The sequence below is a fragment of the Peromyscus californicus genome, unplaced genomic scaffold (genome assembly GCF_007827085.1).
Source record: "Peromyscus californicus insignis strain IS unplaced genomic scaffold, ASM782708v3 Scaffold_1__1_contigs__length_55948999, whole genome shotgun sequence".
In the NCBI taxonomy this organism is placed as follows: domain Eukaryota; kingdom Metazoa; phylum Chordata; class Mammalia; order Rodentia; family Cricetidae; genus Peromyscus; species Peromyscus californicus.
The window spans coordinates 9865411-9884412 of NW_026294492.1; positions in this window are offsets into that span (position 1 = coordinate 9865411).

Genomic DNA, 19002 nt, shown 5'->3' on the forward strand with positions numbered 1-19002 from the left:
ATGAACTATTAAATGAAAATCTCAGTGTCAAGTACAGGTTACCTCCCTATAAGCCATTGGTCAAGGAGGCTCCAGAGGTATCCAAAACAATGTAGGCTATTGCTATCGCTCCTGTTTGCCTATGGGGAGCCAAGGAAGCCCTGAGTAAATGTATAAGGATCAGATGACATTGTTTGGTAAATAAATGGTCATGTCGTCAAACTTGATTTTAAATATTTATGTCTATAGCCTTTGATTTGTGCTGCTCTCAACTTTTGTCGGAGAAGCAAAAGCTGTGGCGTGGTTAAGAATTGTTAAAATGCTGAGAATAGGCAGCTATGAAAGTTCGTCTAGATCAACATCTCTTCCCTAGACCCAGGGAATACGGAGAAAGAGAGGATAAAATGAATGTAAGAGCCAGGAAACAGGAAGGAGTGCTTTGAAATACTGGGTGGTGTATGGCATGGGTGTTATACATATGAACTCATATCAGCAATGCTTATCCATGCAAGACCTCTACAAGGTAAAAGAGTTAAAAATTCCAGCAAAGACAGGGGAATGAGTCCTGCTTCCCTTCTCCTACCTGAAGAGTTAATGGAAGTTGACAGATGATGAGCTGGGTGTGTGTGTTGTGTGGGAGAGTCAATTTTCTCTGTTGGCGTGCAGCAACAGCTCCTGATATGTTGCCCATGTCTCAGTAGACGGCCCCACACATATGTGAGAATACGTAGTACTAATTGAACATAGTGAGTTATCTTTACAAAGACAAGAAATTTGGAGGGAGAGGGAGACATATTGCGTAGAGTAGCTGTAAGATAGAAATTGGGTGTGGATATGATCAAGAAGCACTGCATACATTAATTAAATTTTCAAAATTAAAAATGTTCCTGCTCCTGGCCCTAACAGTCAGGCCTGGCATGAAGCTGCCTGAAGGGCCCCTGAATGTGCACAGAGGCCTGTTTAACTTAGCCAAGAGAGCAGTCCTGTGAGAGGCTGCCGTGAATCAATGTTTATCTATGACCAGTCTCTTGAAAGAACATTTGATGACTCAACATGTGGTATTTCCATTTCTGAATGAGATGAGTTCTTGCTTATGAGCCATGGACTGACTAGAGAACAAAACAGATCCCAAAAAATAAAACCAAGTCATCACATCATTGTGGGAGGGAAGAGTGGTATAACAGAATGAACGAAGGATTTTGGAAACTATAGCTACGAATCTAATTCATTGCTTTTTGGCTATGGCATCAGATGATCCACTGTCTTGAGTGTCTATTCCCTCCCTTTTTAAAGGGACAGCATGAACTTGCAGTGAATGTCTGTAACAGTGATTCTCAACCTGTGGGTCAGGACTCTTTGGTGGTTAAACAACCCTTTCACAGTGGTCCACTAAGACCACCAAAAAACACAGATGTTTACATTATGATTCATAACAGTAGCAAAATTACAGTTATGAAGTATCAATGAAAATAATTTCATGGTCGGGGGTCACCACAACATGAGGAACTGTATGAAAGGGTCACAGCACGAGGAAGGCTGAGAACCAGCGGTCTGTAAAACAGTTATCTGTAGTGTTTTGTATCTAAAATGCCTTCCATGTATTGTTCCATGTTAATAACAGTGATTCCCAAGACCTTTAGGGTATGAGCATGTGAGTGGGGGGCTGTGGGGGTGGCATGCAGAGGGGATGCTGGGAGAAAGAGTAAAGCAGCTGGGAAATGGATAACATGATTAGCAACTCAATACAGAAAGCTTCCTGACTTTTATAGCTGACTCATGAGTGCTCTTGAGACACACCTTTTCTATCATGAGATGACAGAGTAAGAAAGCTATTTATGAACCAAGAGGCAGACATTTTGCCAGACGCAGTATCTGCTAGTACCTTGGTTGTGACTTTACCAGCTTCCAGAAATGGGATACAGAAATGTGTGCTGTTTATAAACCATTCAGTTTACGGTACTTTTTATAGCAGTCCAAACAAACTACAGCATTGATTTGAGGGTTGTCTAAACAAGTCCTCTGTCATGCCACAGTGAATTCCCTACTTCGCTCCATAGTGCTCCATCTCTTTTCTACCAAATTGATTTAGTCAAAGCATCCCTTTAACATTCTGCCACTTAAAGAAACCAGCATGCACTGGGGGTCCACCAGTCCAGGAGCTCAGTGGCTTTGTAACTTGTTCTGTTTCCGTACTCTTAGGAAAACTACTGACAGTACATCATTGCCCACATTTCTTAACATATTTGTGTTTATACTGGAAACAATTCTTTCTTTTCTTGGTAAAATCTGCCTTACATTTTTGAAGTAGTACTTATTCACTAAATTAAATCTGAAAGTCGAAGAGAAAGAAACAATTGTATATAGTCCTGCCTACTATTTAAAATCGTTATTCATGTAGTACATCATTTTTAACAATATTTCAAAGCATGCCTTATTTTCCATTGTATCCACAAAAACAATTTCTTTTCATGCATTTCATTTCTTAATATACTGCCAGTATCACTAATGTCAATACAAACTCCATGTAAACAAGTCTTGGTGGTCGCAAATGATTGTACTAATGGATATCCCATGGTTTATTTAATCATTATTCATTATCAAACATTTGCATAGTTTACACAACTTGACACTGAAAAATATTGCTGTGAATATCTGGGTAAATATTTTTCTTTATTTTTAGTTACCCCATCAGAATATACTTCTGGATATGGATTTAAGAGGTAATATGAAAGACTTAAGGACATAGACAGGTAGGTAGGTAGATAGATAGATAGATAGATAGATAGATAGATAGATAGATAGATAGATACACATTTTTCAGTAGTCTAACTAATATGGACTTGTATTTATGAAACATATTCTTTACTGGATTGATTTCCATCCCCATTCCCTATTTCTACCACCCCTCATCCTCACCAGAGGACTCCAGTCTGATGTTCTTGCTATACATTCTCTACACATCTAATGCTATACATTAGATGAGCGCAAAAATGTTGTCTGCACAAATGGTACTTGTACACAAATAATATCATGCTACACATGACATATTGCTTCTCCCTTTTCCCACTAACAAGAGCTATCCGTGTTGTTCTATGGAGATCCAAGACTTCTGAAGGCTGCATGCTCAATTCTATGTGCACTTCCCTATTCTCTACCGAGTGGAATTTCATAGACTGTGCACAGTTGTGTTGTACAACACTCAGTGCCAGGATAAACTTTCCTGGTCCCATTACTGCCCTCCCCCGAGATTGTAGGGATCTGTGTAGCTATGGCTTCATATGTTTGTGTCTCCAAATTCCTATTTTGGAAACTTAATGCCTCCGTGGGCAGTGTTTGGAGGTGGGATCTTGTGGGAGGTGCCTGCGTAATGGAACCCTACCTTACAATGGGCTAAACCTTTCTTATGGATTTGGTCCCCATCCCATGGACATACACATTTAGGGTGTTCTTCCCACTACTGGTCCCCGTCTCATGGACTGGTACACATTTAGGGTGTTCTTCCCACTACTGGTCCCCATCTCATGGACTGGTACACACTTAGGGTATATCTTCCCACCCAAGCTAACCTAATCTAGATGAACCCACACAAATAAGCTCAGAGGTTCTGTTCCCATGGTAATTTTAAATCCCACAAAGTTGATGATCAAAATTAAGTACCACATTTGCTTACCCATTTTGCTTTACGGTGTTGGCTAGAATATTAAGCCCAAGATAAAGTAGAAGTAATAGTAACAAGTATCTCTGTATTGCACGTGATATCAAAGGAGTAACTCCTAAAACTTTAACACAAGTCTGAGGCTCTTCATAGGTTTTTAGTAGAAACTCTTTATTAAGGGAGTTCTCTCATTTTTTTCCCTCAATAAACATCAACCGCAAGCTAAAATGTAAGAAATGCTAGGGCTAAACACTATTATGACACAAAGCACCCAGAATTCTTGAATACTACTGATAGTCCTTGACAATGTCCTCTGGACCACTTCTATGAAGCTTAGAAACACGCAGCTGCTGTGAATCAGAAGTTCTCAGGTGTACATCCCAAGTATCTATACATTGGTACACCCAAAGATATGTACAGGACTCTTAAAAGCAGTATTGTTAGCCTTCCCAGGAAGCTGTGAACAATAATTTATACACTACAGAGCATAAATAATGTATTATATGTTCAACAGAGACACATGCTAGTGCTATGAAATAAATAATTCTATATTCAATGATATAGATAAATGTTATTAACATAATATTGAACAAAATAATACATACATATTACTGTTTACCTTAAGAAAATGACTAAATTAATCTAAGCTGTTATGTGCATAAAGATAATAGCTACCTTTGCATAGGTTCTTAAAAGATTCATTGAATGATTTTTATCTAAGCTAACTGATGAATCTGAGGGATATTAGGAAGGCCTCGAAGCCTTTGATAACATTCTATTTCTCGATTTGGGTGATTATTATAGAATTGTGGTTTTTCTCTGCTCAAATAAATATACATATTTTAAGTTTATTGAATGAACAAATGAAGTGATGGTTGAAATGTGCTGTAAATTAAACTGAAAAGGCTCATCCTACTGTGAAATAAGGAGCTGTGTTTATTTTGTTTATTCCTTGTTCCGCTTCTAATGAGCTATGAGATTTTTCTTTTCTTCTTTTTTTTATTTTTTGGCAAGTCACTTCCTTAATTTGGATTTCTGTTCCTACTTTCTCAAAAATGAAGGCTGAACTAAATAATCCTTAAATACTCCCAAGTCCTACAATTCTGTAACATAAGAATTCCCCCTGAAGTTGCCTAAGTTTCTTGTATTGATTATTAGGGAAATCTGGTTTCTTTGTTCTTTAGACTCAAGCATCATCTTCCTGGGTTTCTTTCATCCTTTCTTGTGGCTTCATCTGTGATCCTTCAACATAAACAGCCTGTGGAAAATCAATAGTCACTTTTCTCCTTCTAAATTAAGTTCTTTTTCTGGCTTATATATATTGGTCTTTTGAGAATATTGTAGTCTGTGCACAGTGCTAAAACAAAAATACCATAAACTGGATACATTATGAAGAACAGAAATTTATTTCTCATCTTTCAAAAGATGGAAAATCTAAGATCAAGGTGCCAGCAGGCTGGATGCTTAGTATGAGTCTGTACTCTTGAGGTGGCCACCCACAAACTCTAATCCCTCATGATTTACAGGAAGGGGTTGTCTTTGAGATATCTTCTAGAATGAGCTCATGTTTCCAAATGGATAATCTCACTAAGGGCCCCATTACTCAACACTATCATCTTGAGATGAGGTTCCTATGAATGCATCAAGGAGGCAGGGGCATAAACCTTTAGACTGTGAACAAATGTTTCTTTGGCACAAACCGATGTCCATTTACTTTGGGGGTTTGCAAAATTGAAAAGCGGGCCATAGTGACTATCTAAATGATCCATTAATTATGTTAGAATACACAAGCCAGACTATGAGTCTGCTCAGTGAGAACATCAAATCCTCTGCTGTTGGGGCTCAAGTTTAAGGATGACACTGAAGAATTGGAGAAAACAGATAAAACAAATCTATCTCCTTTTGTTTTGAGAACACTGCTCTGTATTCCTCTAACCACTGTCCCTTCCTACAGTAGTCAGTTAGGAAGTTGAGCTGTTTGCAAATCTTCCCAGGAGCAGTGTCTAAGCTTTCCTTACAGTTAGATTTGGTCATGGGACCAGGTTCTGACAGATAAAATGTGACACAAAGCATTGTTCAACTCCCTGTATGCTCTTGTCTTTCATTCCTCTTTTCAGACCTGGAATGGGGATGAGGAACTGCGCATCTTAAGACTGTAAACTAAGATAAAAAACATTAGGAATGCTGGAGTTGGACTTCAGAGCAAAGACCACAGCCTACAGTTACCACAGATGCTTAACATCTGGAAGGCAAAGTAGAATAGCATCTGTTGCCTTATAAATCATTGTTATTTAGAGTTGGGACACAAGGCCCTGAAACTATACCCTACCTGATACACCCCTTGATAAGTTGTTGGACCAAAACTCGGTGATTAGGAAGTATCAGTGATGCAGGTACTGGACGAGGCACTGCCCTCTTAACCAAGGCTTTTAAATGTATGGTTAACATTCAAGGCTTCCCTTGTCTTCTTAGCCTCACTGTATACTGCAGAGTCTACAGCTCACTGGAGGCTCAACACTGTAAGACAGAGACCATCCGGGCTGGGCCACAGTTTTCAGAGAAGTCACAGGAAGAATTTGGGAAAGAGGGCAATTAAAAATTTCCAGGTTTGTCATCTGAACTCATGATAGTCATCCATTAGTGAAATATATAGCAGTATTCTTTGCCCTGGATAATTTAAAGTATTTTGAATTTCTCCCCTGGAGAAGCAACAGATGAAGCAAATGATAAGACAAAAAGAAAAGCAGAGAGAGTAATATCTAGAAAAGACCAAGAGGATTATAAACAGTTTAGCGATGCAGGATCAGTTAGGCTTTGGTGCTGTGGAATTTACAAAATTGATCTGCATTAAGTATAATAAATTCTCGAAGGACATAAACATCTTTACTCACATTTACCCTCTGCTGTTATGACCACAGAGGGAAAAGGACACAGGGGATATTGTACTCATTAAATCTGTTATTGATTCACCATTCATTTCATGCTGTGTATTCTTTGGAGAGCTGGGTGAACAGAAAAAAAAAAAAAGTTGGCCATCATTATGATTCCATAAGAGAAACGAAGAGTAAATAAACCAAATGTGTCATGAAGAGTTGAGATGAGAGAAGCTGAAGAGCCACTAAGTGCAACAATTCATACTGGAGGACCAGAAAGGGCAAGTGAGCTATGGGTGAGAAACGTGCTATCTTAGAATGGAAGGTGGGGTCTGCCGTTATGATATTTGAACAGGGTTGAGCTAAAGGAAGGAGTGGCAGCTAGCCATAACACAGAGATGACCTCGCCGAACAGAGTAATCAGTGGCCGCAAAGACTCTGGGGAGGAACTCTTTCAAGAACAGATGACATCTATGCCCGGATTTCCGCTGCCTGCCCCTCCTATGCCAAGAATGACAATGCAGCTATTAATCTATGTACTATCCATCCATAGAGCTATGGCTGCAACGCAACCCTGCTGAACCCCAAGAGTAAGCCTAGGAAGAAAGTCAACTGCTGTGCTGTCCTGCAGATCAGGAACTTCACTTCTAGCCCATAGTCCATACCCTTGGAGATATGTCCTGGTGGACGAGAGACAAGACAGACCAATGCTGGTGATGGACACACAGCATCCTTTAGATGCAGACAGTGGTTCCCCAGCTGTATACGGAGATCACCTGTGAAGATGTTAGATGATTTTTCCACTTCAGTGAGCTGTTGAACTTAGCACAAATCTGTATTTACTGTCAAAATGTGTGTGTAGAGCCTGCAGGAACCGACTCTTTTCGCTCGTGATAAATTTTGTTTACTCTTCTTTTTACTTGATGCAACTAGTTCGTAAATCATTGGGCTCATGGATCTTTTCTTATGGACCCAAGCAATATTTTGAAATATACCCTACATTTTTAGATATTCTATAGATAACTTATGGAGTTTTTTTTTCATATTTTGTTTCAGCTAAGATTTTACGTAGAAGAATTCAGCAATAATCTAGGCTAAGAATATAAAACTTAGAACCGTGGAACTACATTCACTGGACTGTCTACATGACAATAAAATTTTTATTGCAGCATAGCCAGGCTTGTAGCTTTATTTGTACATGTCTGTGATACAGGCGTATAACGGGAGAGCTATGAAGAATCACCACAATTGGGTTTAAAAAAAATAGACAGACACTGAGAAAATTACTTTGACTGGAAGGCTCACATATTGATATCTACTTTTGCACTATGTGCACATTTAAATCCTTAGCTATAGTGTTTTAGAAATCTAGTTCACAGTTTTCATTTTATTTGGGGGTGTTAAGAACAGTTTTATTTCCCCCTTTTGTTAAAAATAGATTATTTTCTTTCTTTCTTTCTGTCTTTGATTATTTATTTGTGAGTCTGTCAAATGAACTTCAAAAGGCTGTTTGTTCTGCAGTTGTTTCACACAACGCCTTTTTTTCTGAATGATTTTCTTAATGTCAATTAGTAGCAAGATATTTAATGGTATGATTCAAATTTTCCCTGTCCTTACTGATTATGTGTCCTATTATTGAGAAAGGTCTTTTATCACGATGACATCCTCTCTGACTCTTGCATCTCCTTCTCTAACATTTTTTTTGTATGAACACCTATGAAATACACTGTATGACCTATAAGAATTTAGCAGGCTAATTATGCATATAACTGAAGTAAAAGAAGGAACAAGTAAGTAGAAAGTCAACCATATCTGAAGAACGAAAATTTTCCAATTGACAAAAATTGTAAACCACAGAAATGTCTGGGAAGTTCACAGAAGATGAACATGAAGAAAGTCATATCCATATCTAGGCATATCATAACCAAATTTCAGAAAATCATTAATTTGAAAAATCATGAAGGCAACTTGGGGTAGAATAAAAGATGCAGTGGGTTTAGAATAAAAAAGACGACTGGGCAATAAATGTAGAGCGAGCAGTGGCAGGAAGCAAAGGGAGGCAGATTACAAATTGCTGAAGCTTTTAAAGTTTTATCCAGCAAAGACGCATGTCGCGAATGAAGATGAAATGGATTTGGTCAGATCCGTCACTAGCAGACCCATCCTCCAGGAGTTTTTATGAAGGACCTGTACACTAGGCCAGATGACCATATGGAATCCGTTGTCTGGAAGAAGGAATAGGGATGGGTAGACTAGCAATAGAGTAGTGAATGTAAAAGGTTTTTTTTTTTATGTTACTTAAAAAGAGTTGGTGATTTTAGTGCAAACTAATGGTAGAGTAGGAGTTCTGCAGACAGTTTAATGGTAAAATCTGTGAGAGCAGTGGTGCCAAGAACAGGCCAAGCGTAGAGCTTTATGTTTATTAATTATACAGGAAGAGATTATGTTGGTTCTCTGTGAAATCCTGACATTATTCACTGGAGCAAGCTGTGGATGACATGCAAAATACAGAGATTAAAAATTCAACAGAAGAACGAAAATACTGTTAAAAAAAAAAAAAGTCTGTCAAGGCTTCTCAGCATCCGAGGATGAAGTTCCTCTATGCATCCCTAGTGATTGTTGGTGCGGTCCACCGGGTGGTTCTAGATTTCCAGTTAGGAAGACTCTGAATGAATCTTATCAGCCCAAGGTGGTAGACTAAGCAAGATGAAGATCGTTCTTACCACAGCTTCAAAGAGAAACTGGTTCGTAATGAGGCATTAGATATACCTGAATTATAGCTTGAATTCTTTCTAACTTCTCAGCCAATAAGATGAGGGACTGACCAGTGTCTTATAGCAAACTAGCAAAGCCATCTTGATGAACCCTTATTCAAATTAGCAGGACACCAACTTCTGTGTCAGCAAAAACTATCATGATTTTATACTGTGACTAAAACTCACTTCATTTAAATTCTGATTTCTCATTTCTACTTTTCTGCAAGGCCAGCTTGAGTTCCTAGACTTCATATCAAATGAGAAGTTTAAACTCAGATACAAGTTCAATTCCAAGCAGAGTAGCTTAAAGCTCTCTAGACCTGGGTTCCCTTTTTATTTTATTTTATTTTTTTGTGGAGTACGGTCTTTTAGAAAGAGGTATTATTGAATTTAAAACCTCATAAAAATCTAAATAACATGATCTGATTTCCTGCTGCGGCATTTTTAGAATTGAGTCTTTATTTTAATTCTTTTGTTTTTATGCTTCACACAATTATAACTGTTAAGGCACATTGTTTCAGATTTATGTTGGGTAAGTGTTTTTGTATCTAATGAAAATGCAATTTAAATGCTTTACAATAATTAAATCTGTTTACAGACTTCTAGTCAGACCTTGGCAGTGTTTCTCATATGTTAATATTATAAAGACATGACATAAATAGCCCACAACATTTTTTTCTATACTTCTTCCTCATTCTTTCTTTGAGATATTCTCTAAGAATGATTCTGGATAAAAATGTGTACACATTTTGGCTGTCAATCAACTTAACTATTCAAGAGGTCCCAACTGTTACTTTTAACACCCCAGAAATTTTAATTCTGCCCCTGACCTTGCCATTTTCACCCTCTAGATTCTCATCTTCAGTAAACTTTTCCTTTTAGCTTTTTGGATTTTCTTGTCTATCTATATTCAACCTCACATGCTGTGGGATGGTCTGTATGTCAAATGTGTTGCTGATTTGTCAATGAATAAATCACTGATTGGTCAGTGGCCAGGCAGGAAGTACAGGCGGGACTAACAGAGAGGAGAATTGAGAGAACAGGAAGCTGGGAGAGAGACACTGCCAGCCGCCATGATGACAAGCCGCATGTGAAGATGCCGGTAAGCCACGAGCCATGTGGCAAGGTATAGATTTATAGAAATGGATTAATTTAAGCTGTAAGAACAGTTAGCAAGAAGCCTGCCACGGCCACACAGTTTGTAAGCAATATAAGTCTCTGTGTTTACTTGGTCGGGTCTGAGTGGCTGTGGGACTGGCGGGTGAGAGAGATTTGTCCTGACTGTGGGCCAGGCAGGAAAACTCAAGCAACACTCACATGTCCTTTATAAAGCCCCACTGAATTCTCATGGGTGTTGGTAACTGCCCTGCTCCATCCTACCCATCCTAGCAACACTGACCTTCAAAAAAGTGACATTACTCTATTGCACGTTTCTTAACTCCCTTCTTTCTATCCTAGCATGCTGCCTGTCCATAGTTTTATTAATGCGTCCAGTGAGCGATACATAGACAATACTAAACAAATGTTTTTGTTTGTAAACTTAATATCCTTCTAACTCTAATGAGCAAACATATTTTGTATTGTCTGGCTGTGCAATATGTTTAACAGTTAAACTTATTCAAGTTAAACTCAGTCAGTGGATATTAAGACAATCAGGCATCTGGACTGATTTCTGTAATAAATAAGAACATTTGGTAAAGTAAGGAAACTTTAACCATGGGGAGGGGTGTGTGTGTGTGTGTGTGTGTGTGTGTGTGTGTGTGTGTGTGTGTATGTTACCATGTGTATGTGTGGGTGAGACAGACATTTAAGAAAGTAAAGTATGTCACCTCTGAGGGATTGTTATTCTATTTGAATTTGAGAAGTAGGCAATCTTCAGATAAATACCCAACTGCCATCTCTCCCCCAGGACAGTCAATTCAATACTTCAGAAAGGCTATTACAGGTGCTGAAATGAGAAAGTCAAGATGGCTGGCTATACTTACCATTTAATCTAACCCACTCACTATCTCTTCAAAATTCATTTTGATCTCTACAGAGAATTAACTATTACAAAATGACCTGTATTAAGTGGAGCCACAGCAAAGAACAGGGAAGGAATACAAAAAGCACCCTTTCTAATTTTTCTTTAAAGACTATTCATATTTTGTCCAAAATTTAGAGGGGTAGAAGGTAGGAAGTTCTGAAATTGCTGAAGCCATGATTTACAAAATTCACCGATTCTTAAACAAGAAGAAAATAATTTCACTTCTCTGGAAAAGGAAGGATCCAAAACTGTTGAAAGAGAATAGTAATCACATAAAAAGTTTATATCAAAGCTCCAGAAGATGGAGTCAGAGAAATTACATTTTTGAAAGTAGTTAACAAGAGCAACACCTAACAGGTTCAGCCACAGCAATAAAAGCAAATAAAGAAAAACACAGTTTATCAGTCAGTAACCTTTGATTGTGCTGATTATAAAGCTTGTTTGTAAGTTTTCTTGTTCAACAAAACTGAATTAACTTTGGATGCAGTTGGGGGATGTTCAACTCTTTAGCAGGGAAGGATGAGGAGAGATGCAAGGGAGCAGTCTGGCTGGAGCTAGTCAGAGCTGGACATGGCATAACTGGGCATGTGCAAGGTGAGGTGGGGTGAGGTGTCTGGATCTAGATGTAAAAGTGACATGGGGAAATGACAATGTTTGGGTAAAAAAAAAAATGGCACATACAATCTGACAACCAAAGAAGTTTGAACAGTTTGGCATTAGCAAGGTCCCAAACCCTCTCAAATCCACAATCTGGGCTTGGAGCTGGGGGTTGGTGGTTGGAGAGTTTTGCAGGGAGCAGGCAAACAGGAATAGTCAGGGAGTGGCTGAGGGCAATTGCCTGAAATAGAATTTGTTTTCAAGCTGTTTTCCATGTTCCAGCCACAGCTTGAAGCACAGCTTTCAGAGCCAGGAGTGGGATGCATAAAGCTTCAGTAAATATTACCAAATCTTCTGCCAGATTGATTTCGCCAATCTATATTCCCACCAACAGGGAATGAGCACAGTTCATCACTACCTTCGCTCCTGACTTGAAGATAAATTCTTTAATGTCTTTATTTTATTTCTGGCCAAGGCCTGGCAAAGAAAAAAAAATGATTCTTTTTGGTTTTTGTTGAGTTACTATTACTAGTAAATGTAAACTGTACATTGTTGCTTCACACAAAGTATCTGTTAGTGTCTTCCTGATTCATTATGTTGCCACCTTAACACTTTATAATAATTTCTATAAATTCTAATTTTTAAGAGTATAGCTACTACCTTGTTGAAATTCTCTTCTTGAATGGTTGTGTGCATTTTGATTCCTGGAATGATACTTAACATAGAAACAATGAAATCACATCTTTAAGGATTTTCTTTCCCTGAATGGACAGTTCTTTTACTTTTTCCCAAGGTGGGGCCATTTAAGATCTCATCCCATAAGTGTCCTTTGGTTGTTTTTGTTTGTTGGGGTTATTTTTGTTTTGTTTTATTTTGTTTACTTAAATTACTTTGTTTTTGATAATCAGGTACTTACCTGTCTGGGTATGCCATTTTATTTTGGCAGGAGACAAGGGTCTACACTGGTCAAACAGCCAATATATTTTAACTAGCTTATGCTAGAAGGACCCTTTTGCAGAGTTTAAGAGAAGTTATTGCCTCAACGAAAGGACCAAGGAGCCCATTTTGGATGCTCCATAATCAAGAATAAGATATCTTCAATCACACTATGGGTGCATTCTGAGAAAACCCTCCATTGCTCCAACTGGGGTATGTGGTGTAGCCCCCCACAGCAGTAACCCCTTCCCCAAGACCCAGCCTGTCCAGCATAGTCATCATTCCACTCTGATACATAATTATATCTACAGGTCAAAGCTCAAGTCTAAGATTCTAATGATAGCAGAAAATATGTGATGCATTATTTTAAGTGCTTTTGTAAACAGAGATAATTTAATTTTCACAACACCTTACAAGATATATAATAATATCCTTCTTACTTTGCATGTAAGAAAACTGGGGAACAGAGACGCTAAGTAATTCCCTAATACCATAGGGCTGATAGATGACAGCTAAAACTGCTCCCCAAACTGTTGGGCTCCAGAATCTGCTTTGAAACCCTGGGCTGCACAGCCGAATGGGCTTAAGCTTTCTCTCACTGTGACATAAACCAGAAGCCAAGCTGGGTGCCAAATGAGTCCATTTGAACAGTCCCTGCAAAAGCTCTAATCTAATTTTTCCAAAGTGCTACTCAATTTTCTAATGCCATTTATCCAATAATCCTGCCTTCCTTATTGATTTATACCATACTAATGCCCTTGTACATCAAATAGGTACTCAATGAATATTGGTTGGATCAATAGCTGTGAGAGGATATTTGTAGACTACCTTCAGGTCCATTGTCAGCTTTGGCATGTTGTGAGATAACGTCCGTTGCCATCCGGGAATTACTCTCAGAATCTAGCTACTTTGTTAAATACGATCTATCTCCTGCAGGCATCTCCTAGGGATGGTGAAGGGGCTGTTTTGCTCCCTCATTTCTGGTTAGGTTTAGGGGATAGAGGAGGGAGGGGTGTTGATTGGCAGGGTTAATTGTCTCTGCTTCCTGTGGGACATGTGGCTTTGGATTAATTTATCCCCTGGAAGAGTTTGGCTGGTGTGGCCATTCCTTTTCTTCCCACTCCTCCAAATCTCATTTATAGATACTCATTCACTTTCTTTCCAGTATAAGGATACATACTGTCCATGGCTTTTTCCCTAAACTTTCTATATAGTTTCACGATGGCATCTCCAAAATCTGTCTATCCTTTCTCAAAAGACCCTTTAATAAACTATCCTCAGTTTAACCAACTTTTGTCTGCCATTATGAGACAATAACAGTGCATAATTTTGGCTATTATGTCAAGAAATAATCAAGATATCTTCAGTCTTGAAACTTCCTTTGCTCTTAATCCTTCTGAGAACAATTCTGAGGTATAAAACACAATGCACTGGATTCTTAAAGTTGGAATGCAATTAAAATAAAAACTAATTTCAATCTTTCATTTTTCCCAACCAAGGGAATGAAGTGACTGTCTAGTCATCCCTCTGTCTTCTGTGTCCTCAGCAAACATCTTAGTCTTCTCATGTTTCTATAATTATTTCTGGGTACTTCAGTTTCTATAACATTAGTTTTTAAAAATAATTTATTTAAATATGTGCCTTGGTGTGAAGATGTCCGATCTCATGAAACTGGAGTTACAGACAGGTGTGAGCTGCCATGTGGGTGCTGGAATCGAACCTGGGTCCTCCGGAAGAGCAGCCAGTGCTCTTAACTTCTGAGCCATCTCTCCAGCCCATTAACATTAGTTTTGTCGTTGCTGTTGTTTGATGGGTTATAGCTTAATTTTTCCCCTCTAACTTTTTTTTATTCTTCTCTCATACAATACATCCTGGCCTCAGTTTCCCCTCCTTTCACTCCTCTCAGTTTTCCCAACCTCACCTCTCTCCCAGATCCATTCCTCCTTCATTTCCATTCAGAAAGGAGCAGGCCTTCCAGGGATATCAACTGAACATGGCACAGGAAGATATAATACTGAGACTAGGCACAAACTCTCATACCAGGGATGGGCAAGGCAACCCTATAACTTTTACCTAGTAATATCTAATAGCTATATAAGCAGTTCACTTTTTCAAAATCAAGCCATATCACTAAAATCATATATTTATTCCAGAAGGTGGCTGGGTCTCTTGAATATTCCGGATACTGGGCTCTCCTTGGGAACTGGATATCACATCTAATCACTTAAATGTTTATTTATCATATGTGACTGAATTACGTAAGATTTGTCAAACTAAGAGGCAAGTTGGGCCATGCCAACTATGAGAACAAAGGGCTTTTACAGATAAATTGATAGTTGTCGTCATCCAGAATAAGAACATTCCGACTGGTGACCCATACTCTCATTTTACAGATTTTAAAAGCGAAAGACTTTTAGCAAACTGGTTAAAACTGTACTGGACAAAGAGGATAGCACAGGATGGTGATCGGTCATCTACTACTCATGTCTTTTCTTCTAGGTAGGAATAACAATAAATAGGCACAGGGCATTCTCAAATTATTTATTAATTCTGATGGTGGCAGGATGTCTACGAAGAACTAAACTGAAGTGGTGACAGGTGAAATGAGCTGAATATTGAGACATTGGGAGTTGGGGCATCGTGACCACTGTCCCGCAGACAGATCCTCTGGCTTTCATAGGACTCGGTGGAGCCTTTTTTTTTTTTTTTTTTTTTTGGTACCTTGTGACTTCTTGAAATACTGTGATAATGAGCTTGTGAGGCCTGGCCTACTCCCGATCTTAATGGAAATGTCTCTAATGAATCAAGCGATATGCAATTAGTTTTTGATTTTTACGTATTCTTTATAATATTGAAGGAATGTCCTTATAGTCCCAGTTTGCCACACATTGTTAGGAGGGCTTGTTACTTTTACTCACTAATCTGAAATGGAAACATGCATGCCATTAAACGACTTCTTGGCCTCCTTTAAAATGACTGACAAATATTTCTTTTTCAATCTATGAATTAGATATACTAAAAATAATACAACCAATTTCATGTAAGATTTTTGTTATAATAATACAACCCATGTGGTCACATTATACTGATCTTTAAAAGTGATGTTAGGTGTCAGTTTCTTGGCATTACTTAAAGGTTTTTCGTTTCTTTTCTTTCTTGTTTATTTTCAAAAGCACAGGTGACTCATGGCTTCACTGTTCTGTACTTATCAGGTTTGGGTGAAACCAACATGTGGTATTTCTAGCTTTCCTGTGCCTAGCAATAATTTCAATAGCATGGAAGTTGAGGGAAGGAGACTTAGGTCTTGATAGGTAGCCACATAGGAAGAAGGGCTATGACTAGATAATAAAGGTGGCCGGTTTCTAAGATGGCTGACTTCTTCCTCACCCTCCTGATCTTAGACAAAAGCTGTGGTTACTTTTACTTAAAGTTGTGGTCAATATCTTTTCTCCCACCAGCAGGACCAACACCATGCTGGTGGACCAGGGTACCAAGCTCAAGGCCAGTTCAGGACCCATTTACTCAACAGTTGTAGGCCAACCAGTCATGTGGTCTCTGTTTAAATTGAACATCTCCAAATTAGGGAAGGAAGACCCTTGAAAGACTGTAAAAACTTCAGGCGTCAAGTAGAGAATAGATGTATCAGGCTCCTGTTTCCAGGCTCTGCTTAACAGAGATGGTCTGTCTGTCTGTCTGTCTGTCTGTGTATCTCTCTCTCTATCTCCCACCGTGGTGTGTGTGTTTCTTCACCACTAATAAAAGCCTTTCTCTGCTGGTGGATTCTCTCTGATGTGTTTGAGAATTTCCCCTCTGCTACCTGTCACCCTCAAGATTTTCTTACTATTTAATTCTTTAACTAGCAGAGATGACAACCCCAATCGAGACACGCATACAGTCATAAAGTCATTCTATGAAAATATAAAATACACAAAATTATCAGGACCTGGTGTCATTCAGCAGCATAATTTCTCAGTCCTTTTTTTATTTCATGTTTTATTTAGGTTTTTTTTTCATTCTTGAAATACATTTGATCCTTTCTGTTTACACACACACACACACACACACACACACACACACACACACACACACACAAACACACACTTGGATATGTTTAATTCCCACACATATGAGCACAGTACCCCTTTGGCTGCCTCAATCAATAAAATGATATTTTCAGTTTATCCATTCTTCGCTTTGGCTTATAAGTTTCTTAGCTTCTATATGTGTGTTGCCTTTTCTCTGACATTTTCTTTATTTTTTTTATTGTTCCTACTCATAATAAAACTTCCTAAATTTTGTGCTTAATTAACTCAATTTGTTTTCATTGTGTTTGGTCTTTTCAGTAAGGAAATTATTCCATATTATTCTTTTCATTCTAAATATAGTCTTTTCCATATTCTCTACTTTGCCCAGGAGTTTTTATTGTGTTTTTAATAAGCATATTGTATTTTTGTTGCCATTTAAGCAGGAACTGTTTGGATTTTACTTGTAAGTAGTATTATCTTTTCATTTGTTATTGTTAGTTTTCATTTATGGCTAGTGTTAGACCATCAGGAGAAGAGATAATAAGCAACACAGTTTCTTCTGGGAAGAGCTTATTAAGAATGTATTAGGCCAGGGAGTAGGCTCTGCAGTTAAAAGAGCTTGTCCCAAGACATGTGCTGGATCCCTAGAACCTACATGGTGACAGGAGAGAATCCACTTCTGCAAGGAGTCCTCTGACCTTTATATGCATGCCATGGCATGTACACACACACACACACACACACAGAGAGAGAGAGAGAAGAGAGAGAGAGAGAGAGAGAGAGAGAGAGAGAGAGAGAGAGAGAGTAAATAAATGTAAATACATTTTTAGAAAGAATTTATTTACAACTTCCAGAGTTTTCTTAGCTGATTACCTATAAACCTTGAGGCTAGGCCTTTTAATGCCTTAGAGGGAAAAATTTAAGAAAGACCTTTGATAAACATTATTGATTTCTTTAATTTTTTGAAAAGAAGCAAAGACTCAATGGACAATTCACCCCACTAATCACATTTTCCTTTCTCTACCCCGGCACTCACTCTGGGAGCACCCAGCACTCACTCTGGGAGCACCCAGCACTCACTCTGGGAGCACCCAGCACTCACTCTGGGAGCACCCAACACTCACCATGTGAGCACCCAGCACTCACTCTGGGAGCACCGAACACTCACTGTGTGAGCACCCAGCACTCACTCTGGGAGCACCCAGCAATCACCATGTGAGCACCCGGATGGCATGGCTGGCTAGAGATGGCTAGTGAAGGTCACTCCAAAAATGAAAGACGACCATTTACAAGCTGTTTCCCTCGTCTGGAGAGGTCTCTGTCCATCTTCAAGAGAAAGAGTAAAAGAGGTCTCCTGCCACTACTACATCCATGTCCACTGGACCCTTTTATGGACTTCGTTCGACAAAAATGAACGATAAATTAGAAATACACTGTCAAGAGTTTAGTCCTACACAAATGTGAAATGTTGTTATTTAAAACTGGACTTTGCAAATTATACCAAAATAATATCTCAATTTATATAAAAAAATTCTAACTATTTTCCAAATGCTTTTAATAAAAATTCATCCGTACAGCGATATAATTTTGTGAGATTTGGAAAAGAAAGTATTTGCTCATCTATTTGCTCATGCAGCTATAGCAGATTGGTGCAGTTGTCTAGGATCTACAGAATTTGATGAGTAGGAGGCATCAGATAAAATGACAAAGTAAGACTCAGAGGGTAAATTCTGTGTTAACTTCATAAAGATAACACATTAGAAAAAGCAAATAGTAAATAAATAAAGTATCTATGAGCTTGTCTTGGAAGCTTGTGGAGTCATTCCTTTGAAAGAACCCAGCCTCCACTTCTATCCCTGCTTTAGCCTGTGCTATTGGGATTATACTTCTTAGGTCTAGACTATCCCTAATTATCCCACACTTTGTGTTTGATGGCACCCAATGTGGCACTTCCCTGTACCCAATACAGTTTTCTGTCTCCTCACTGTCCTGGCAACTTCACCGACAATATCTGGTCTCTCTGTGAATCTGGCTGGACTTACTTGAGCAAATGATCTGTGTGGATGGACAGAACAGCTAAGAGACAAACATGGACAGAAAATTCACAGGCTGGTAGAAACTTGGTCAGCTAGGGTAGTCTATCCAGAGATTTGTA